Source organism: Mesocricetus auratus, unplaced genomic scaffold, assembly GCF_017639785.1.
Source record: "Mesocricetus auratus isolate SY011 unplaced genomic scaffold, BCM_Maur_2.0 Super-Scaffold_100676, whole genome shotgun sequence".
Classification (NCBI taxonomy): Eukaryota; Metazoa; Chordata; class Mammalia; order Rodentia; family Cricetidae; genus Mesocricetus; species Mesocricetus auratus.
In genome coordinates this window covers 53,262,451-53,269,669 of record NW_024429266.1, presented here as the reverse complement: position 1 = coordinate 53,269,669, position 7,219 = coordinate 53,262,451, and the positions used below count along the sequence as shown (strand labels likewise).

The 7,219-nt window shown below is 41.4% G+C and overlaps 1 long non-coding RNA gene across 1 annotated transcript; it reads left to right on the top strand.

Moving 5' to 3' along the window:
• Positions 1-1,194: 1,194 nt before the first annotated feature.
• Positions 1,195-6,551, top strand: LOC121137136. The gene is made up of 3 exons (XR_005874363.1): positions 1,195-1,357; positions 1,816-1,914; positions 6,219-6,551. It is a non-coding gene; the product is annotated as an uncharacterized LOC121137136 (long non-coding RNA).
• The last annotated feature ends 668 nt before the right edge of the window (positions 6,552-7,219 follow it).

The following is a 7,219-nucleotide window of genomic DNA, read 5'->3' as shown; positions in this document are numbered from 1 at the left end:
TGTTTACCTGCATGCTGCTTTGCTTCCAGCATGACAATGATGGACTAAACCTCTGAACTGTAAACCACCCAATTAAATGTTTTCCTTTATAAGACTTGCCATGGTAAAGGTGTCTCTTTACAGCAATCGAAACCCTAAGACAGTAAGAGCACTTGTTGTACAAGCATGATGACCTGATTATAAATTCCCAGTATGCACATAAAAAGCTATGAACGGCTGTGTGTGCTTATATCTCCAGTATATAGAGGAGCCAGCAGGAGGATCCTGGCATCTCTCTGGCCAGTCACCCTAGGTAAAACAACAAGCTTCCAGGTCAGTGAGAGACACCCAGTCTCATGGTAATAAGATATGAAGCAATAGAAGGCACCTCATGTCTTCTAGCCTTCACATCTGTGTGCATGAGTACATACGTTCTCACACTCACATGCATGTAACACACACACACACACACACACATCTTCATTTTAAAATCTCTTATTGAAAGTTAAAAGCAGCATTCAATTTAGAAAAATCATTTATACTCTGCATTGTTCTAGCTGATAAAATGCTGTAAAAATACAATTATAATTCAAAGCATTGAATTGTGTTCTTTAGACATTCCGTGGGCCTGGAGAAAATGCTCAGGAAAACAATGCCAGGGACAGTTCTGCCCATGGAAGGGTGAGTCAAGTGACCTCCGAGGCCCTCATCCCAAGACCTTTAGCACTTCGATAGTTAGCTATGGTTTTATAGAATTAAAAAACATGAGTCTGCACTTTAAAAAAATGTATTTATAGAAGCTTTTTTTTTAAACCACAAGATGTTTTTTAAAGTTGTGTTAATAGAATCCCAGGTACTTTTTCTTTGGAAAAAAAAGTCTGAAAACAAGTTACCTCACTTTTCCCAATAAAATGTCAGTTCTTACTAGATTCCAAATAGAAGCAAAACTATGTTATGTAATGTAGCCTGACCCAGGGTATGATTTTCAATCAAATGTCTCATTAAAAACATTTTGTTAATTTTATCCCTTCCCCCCCAAAAATGTGAGAGCACAAAGAGAAAGGAGAAACTCAAACTGAAGGTCTGATTTGTTTCACTTGGTGTGACTGTTTTCAGAGTGTAAAAGGTAATCCTTGCCACTAAGCTGCATGATGAATTAGGCATTCCAGCCAAGCCATGAAGCCCGCAGAGGGAGGTTTAAATGGCAAGTGTTGGGCTGGTCTGTGCCCTCGCTGTAGCAGGACTCTGCCCGAACAAAGCGGCATTCATGGGTCTACCCGGCCACTTCACACGCCACACTGTCACCAACAAAACTTCTGTGAGACTGTTAGTGAACTTTGTCAGGAGGACTCAGAGCCATTGAAAGAAGCATAAAAAGGTACTTGGTATCTTCCTGGACTGCTTAGGAATCAAACATGGTCGGTCTAGCCAGCCTGCTTCTTTAGGAAACATTTATGTTTATAGTTTAGTAGAACTAAGAAACTTCAGGCTCCCTGTAGCGTATAACCAATTTGGGTCTTGTTTTCTTTAGCTTGGTATTCTGCCTTCAGGCATATACCATCTCTGAAGAAGAAAAAGTAAACATTGAAAACCATTACTGTTAGAATTTGCTAGAATTCACTCTTTCAAAAGGGGCGCAAAGGAAATCATGGGATGGTAATAGAATGGTTAAAAACCAATCAAAACACCTCAGTAGTAGATTAGTATGCATGGCTGGCTGTGTGTGCAGCTCAGTGAAAAACTGTGGGCTTAGGCACACCAGGCCCAGCATCAAACTGAGTGTGAAAACAAGATTAGAATAGTTTTCAATCTTTCATTTCCAACTCTCCATTTTAGGTGCTGACTGTCTACTAACTGACTTCTGAGAAGAGAACCCTGCCACGCAAGCCCTGCTTCTTCAAGAACTTTAAGAGGACTGGTGGGATGACTCAGGAGGTAAAGAGCTCGCTGAACACAAATCCCAAATCCACACAAAAGCTGGGTGGCACCATGTGCCCTTCTGAAATGCAGAGTCAGGAGACTTGAGCTGTGCAAAAGTGAAAAAAGACCTTGTATCAAATAATATGGAAGATGGGGGCTGTCGTCAATTTGACGGATCATGTGGGACAGTATTCTGGCACTCGGGAGTCACAGAATACTAAGTGTTACACAGCTCTGATGGAAAGGTATCCTGGAGCTCGGGAGCCACGGACATTCTTCCTTTCCTACCGAATTGAGTGTCAGGTGTAGCTTTAATATAGGAATGGTCCTGTATTACAATCATTTATGTTGTACTGCTGATTTGATTTTCTATCCTGTCTCATTGCTAGTTGTAGCCATCAAGGCTTTTTGTTGTTGTTTTAGAGACAGGGTTCCTCTGTAGCTTTGGGGCCTATCCTGGCACTCGCTCTGTAGATCAGGCTGGCCTCGAACTCACAGAGATCCGCCTGCCTCTGCCTCTCATGTGTTGGGATTAAAGGAGTGTGCCACTAATGCCTGGGGTAATCAAGGCTTTCTAGTAAGTTTTCCTGTGTGGTAGAGAAAATTTCTTTGCTTTTTTTTTTTTATGGTCTGTGTATATAACCCAGGCTAGCCTCCAATGCCTCAGCTCCCCAAATGCTGGGCCTATAGGTATAGACCAGCTCCTCATCCTTTTTCATTTTCATCAAAAGCATCTTTTCATGCAAATTTTAGAATTCTCTAGGCAAAAAAAGAAATACAGCTCAGTTTTTGAGTAATTTATTGATTCATAGATTTTCTGTAAGAATTGGTCATCTGTGAAGTGTTAGTTTCATTTCCATCCTTCTAGATTTTCCTTCCTTCCCTCCAGTCCACCTTCCCTTTTCCACTTCATCTGTGGCTTGAAGTTCTGGTCCAATCCTGATTGACCATAAGCTGGGATAAAGGGTTTCTGAGGATTACTCTTGACAGAAAGCAATTCTAACAATTCATGATTGGTTGTTTTGTTTGCATAGAGTTTGGGAAGATGACCTTCCCAGATTAAAGGATTTCTTTCTCTTATGAGTTGTTTTGTTTTGTTTTAACTGAATTATCAGATTGGGTGTGACACATTAATGCATTAACATGTTTGCTTGTGTGTTTTTGCCTGAGAGTAAGCCTAAACTTCCTTTATATGCTTCTTTGTCTGATTATGAAATAAATATTGTACTAGTTTAACAAATTATGTTGGAAGACATTCTGTCTTCTTCTATTACCTGGAACAAATTATATGAAATAGGATTATCTTCTTGCTGAAGGAAGTTTGGCCGAAGTATCCTGAGAAACCATTCTGGCCTGATAGTGCTTTTATAGGAAGAATTTTAAAATTTAAAATAAATATTAAAGGCTGAAAGTTTAATCAGGCTGTCTACTCCTCTTGATTCAGTTTATGTTGGCTGTATTTTTCTAAGAAAAAAATTCCGTTTCATTATTCATATTTTATTTAGATGAATAAATCTGTTCTTTCATTCTCTCATAATTTTTTAAAGATTTACTTTACTTTTAATTGTGGGGGCAGATATCTACACACAAGTGCAGGTGCTCACAGAGGCCAAGGATGTCTCAACTCCCTGGGGTTGGTGTGACAGGCACTTGTGAGCCACCCAAAGCTGGTGTTGAGAACTGAACTTTTTGCTCTTAATTGCTGACCTGCCTCTCCATCCCATAACTAATTCTCCTTTTATTTGTGTTCATGCCCATTTTCTCATCTCCAGTATTACTTCTTAGTATCTTATAAATTTTCATTGTGTGTGTGTGTGGGGGGGGTTTGTGTGGTGTATGTACTCATTAGCATGCTTTTGTGCACATGTATGTACAGATGTGAGTACATAGTGCACATGTATGTACAGGTGTGAGTACATAGTGCATATGTATGTACAGGTGTGAGTACATAGTGCACATGTATGTACAGGTGTGAGTACATAGTGCATATGTATGTACAGGTGTGAGTACATAGTGCACATGTATGTACAGGTGTGAGTACATAGTGCATATGTATGTACAGGTGTGAGTACATAGTGCATATGTATGTACAGGTGTGAGTACATAGTGCACATGTATGTACAGGTGTGAGTACATAGTGCCTGTTTGTGGCCTCACAGCCCTCCGATTAGCCTTGGACTTGCAGTTTAGTAGTGGAGTTGAACTCTAACACTTTTCCTTGCTGCCTCCACCTCCCAAGTGTTGAGATTACAGAAATATACCACCCTTGGCTTCTAATCTTTGATTTTTTTTAAGTGTGGTTACCTTTGTGTATAATCTCTTTCTGCCTTTGATCCAGCCCCTTAGGAGCCCTGCTTTTAGAACCTGACCTCCCTTTTCAGAACACACACACACACACACACACCCCTACCTCTTCAGGACTGTCTGTGAGTGCCCTACCTCCTCCCCAAGCGAAGAGCACTCTGCTAATGGCTCTACTAATGGGTTAGTTCCCCTCGGCACTGAATATCTTTCTTTGACTATGAAGAGTTAAAGTGTTACCACCATGTGCCTTAATTTTCTTTTCAGACATTCTTGGAATTCCTAGTTGTATCCAAATCTGAGGATTAATGACTTTCATTACCAGGCAATGGTAATTCTCAGGAATTATTGCCTCTTAATGTTACAGACAATTTGAACAATGCCATTTTGTAGTTCTCATAAGCTGTCATTCGTGACTGTCTCTCAGGAGTGAGGACAAACTGTTTCTGTGTAAGAAACAGTGAAAACATTCCTTTTCCCTATGTCAATATAAGCAGCTTACCACCATGCTGCCTGTTTTAGCTTCATTGTGGTGATAATATCCATGAAGTCACAGTTTTGAAGCATGGATTTAATGACACACATTAATATGCCTATAAAATGGAGTAATCCATTCATGTGACTGACTATAATCATCTTATGTGCTCCTCTCTTGGGGTCCTGATATAAACTGAAGAGCAGCTTCGTGAGAGTGATGGGAGGCACTGGTTTATTAAAGCAAAGGGATACCACAGACATGTCTTTTCACAAGACCCTCAGAAACAAAGGTCATAGAGGAAAAGGGGGTACTGAGGTACCACTTCTGGGAGCGAGAAGGTCCACTTTTGGCCAATATAGTGAACCGGGGAAATGGGGGGAACTGACGCTGGCTTTTACTGTTGTGGAGGAAGAAGGAGCACGTTTCTAGGGGAGAGTGCTAAGACCTCATGGACCGCTGGATGGAGGTGGTGCAAGAAGAGTATCCTTCAGAGAGCTAGGTGATGCTTTTAACCAGCACCAATAACCCCATCTAGGAGGCAGGTTTTTGTTCTAGTTTGGTTTGGTTCCAAATAGATGTGAAATCTGAGGGGGTCACATTATTGTTTTTCTACAAGAGATATCGTTGCCTCACCAACAATCCAAGAAAGAAATGTTTTCAAAGACTACTGAGGAAAGGGGATGTCAGACTTGGCTTTTTCTCAACTTGAAGTTTCTACAAGTTTGTAGGACTCAGAAAGTAACTGTGGAAACTCTTGCCTGTTCAAATTTTACCAAGTGGTAGGGATGGTGGTTCTCCAAAAGTTGTGGACGAGCTCTTTCGGGTAGGTATCCCAGCTTAGTGGCTTGGTGGCAAACATACACTGCTGCTGGTGACTCGGGGAAGCGCGATGATTCCCTCCCCTATCCAGAGTGCATCTGGAAAACTGACCTTTAAATTAAGACTGAATTAAAATGGGAGTCTGAAGAATGTTTTCAAGGTCTCTATACAGAGCCACCAGTGATAAATGTAGACCATAGGGTCAGGAACTAAAAAAAAAAAAAATGGATGTGACCCCACCCTCCCATCCCCCCAGACAGGTTTCCTCTATCATCATATAGACAGCATGGGTATATTCCATCTTTTCCTGAGGGCTGATCTGTTCTCCATAAATTCTTTCTCTTGTCACCTTCCCTTTGTTATATCATAGTTTCCTCCTAGATTAAAATCTTCCATTTGGAGGGAGGATACTTAAAACATAGGGTGTTTATAGGAGGTGGGGGCATAGTTTAAGATGGGATGTTTACAAGAAGGTAAAACAATGCAATCTTCTCTTGTAGACCAGGCTGGTCTGGAACTCACAGAGATCTGCTTGCCTCTGCTTCCCGAGTGCTGGAATTAAAGGCATGCGCCACCAACTCCCAGCTCAATGTAATCTTCTAAGAGGAGGTAAAACATTCCACCCTGTAAGGAAGCCCCTTTACTATAAGACATAAATAACTCAAAATAGCTTCACGAAGTCCCTGAAACTGACTGGATTCACTAATCCCCTCCTTCCCAGAGCATTTATAAACTGTAAGAACTTCGGGAACAAGTTGATTTGCCCAGAAGAAGCTCAGACTAAAACCACCTCTAGGAGAAGGAGAGACCAGGAGGACAGAGACCAGTTGAGTCGCCTGGAAGGACACTCAGACCAATTGAAGTACCTGGAAAGGACACTCTCCAACCCTTGAGCTGCCTTCAGGCTGTGCAATACACTCTTTAAGTTTTCGGTTTTTATGAGCTGTCACCCATGATGGGTGGGCTTGGGTGATGCAGCTGTCACTGAGTCCCGTAAGTAATCCCTCACCTGCATTCCTGAAGGAACTTCAATAAAACAAAGCAGTTTTGGTTCCCCACGTGGACTTTAGTGGTACCCTTACCTTGGTCCATCATTGATTCTGGGGTGAGTAGCTGTTTGCTCGTATCAGCACAGGAATAGCATCACACAACACCTCCTCATATCCCTTGTATCCTGACCTTTCTTTCTACCGTTTCCCAGAAGGTCCACTTCTAAAAACAACAACAAAAAACAAGAAGTCATTTCCTGTGTTCAATAACCTGCACAGTCCTGCCCTCCTCTACTCCCGTCCAAGTCCGTCTCTGGATTTTGCTGTGTACAGAGGCATAGTGAGTTTTAGCTCCCATTATTGGGAAGAGAGAAGAGTTTAGTTCCCTACTCTCTGGACTGGTGTATACACACACACACACACACACACACACACACACACACACACTTCCTTTTCTCTAAATGTGTCAAAACTTACTATCTGGGGTGGGTGGTGGGAGGGGTTGGGAGGAGGGGAGGGAAAGGGAGAGGGACATGAGATTGACATGTGAAGAAACCTTGTTTCTAATTTGAATTTAAACTTAAAAATAAAATTTTTTAATTAAAAAAAACTTACTGTCTGGTTCCAAAGCCTTAAAGACAGTTTACAAAGGATTATTATTTCTACCTATAAGTGTGAATAACACCTGTCCACCTTGGTTAACATTACAATACCCTCCTCTATTCAGTTAGCA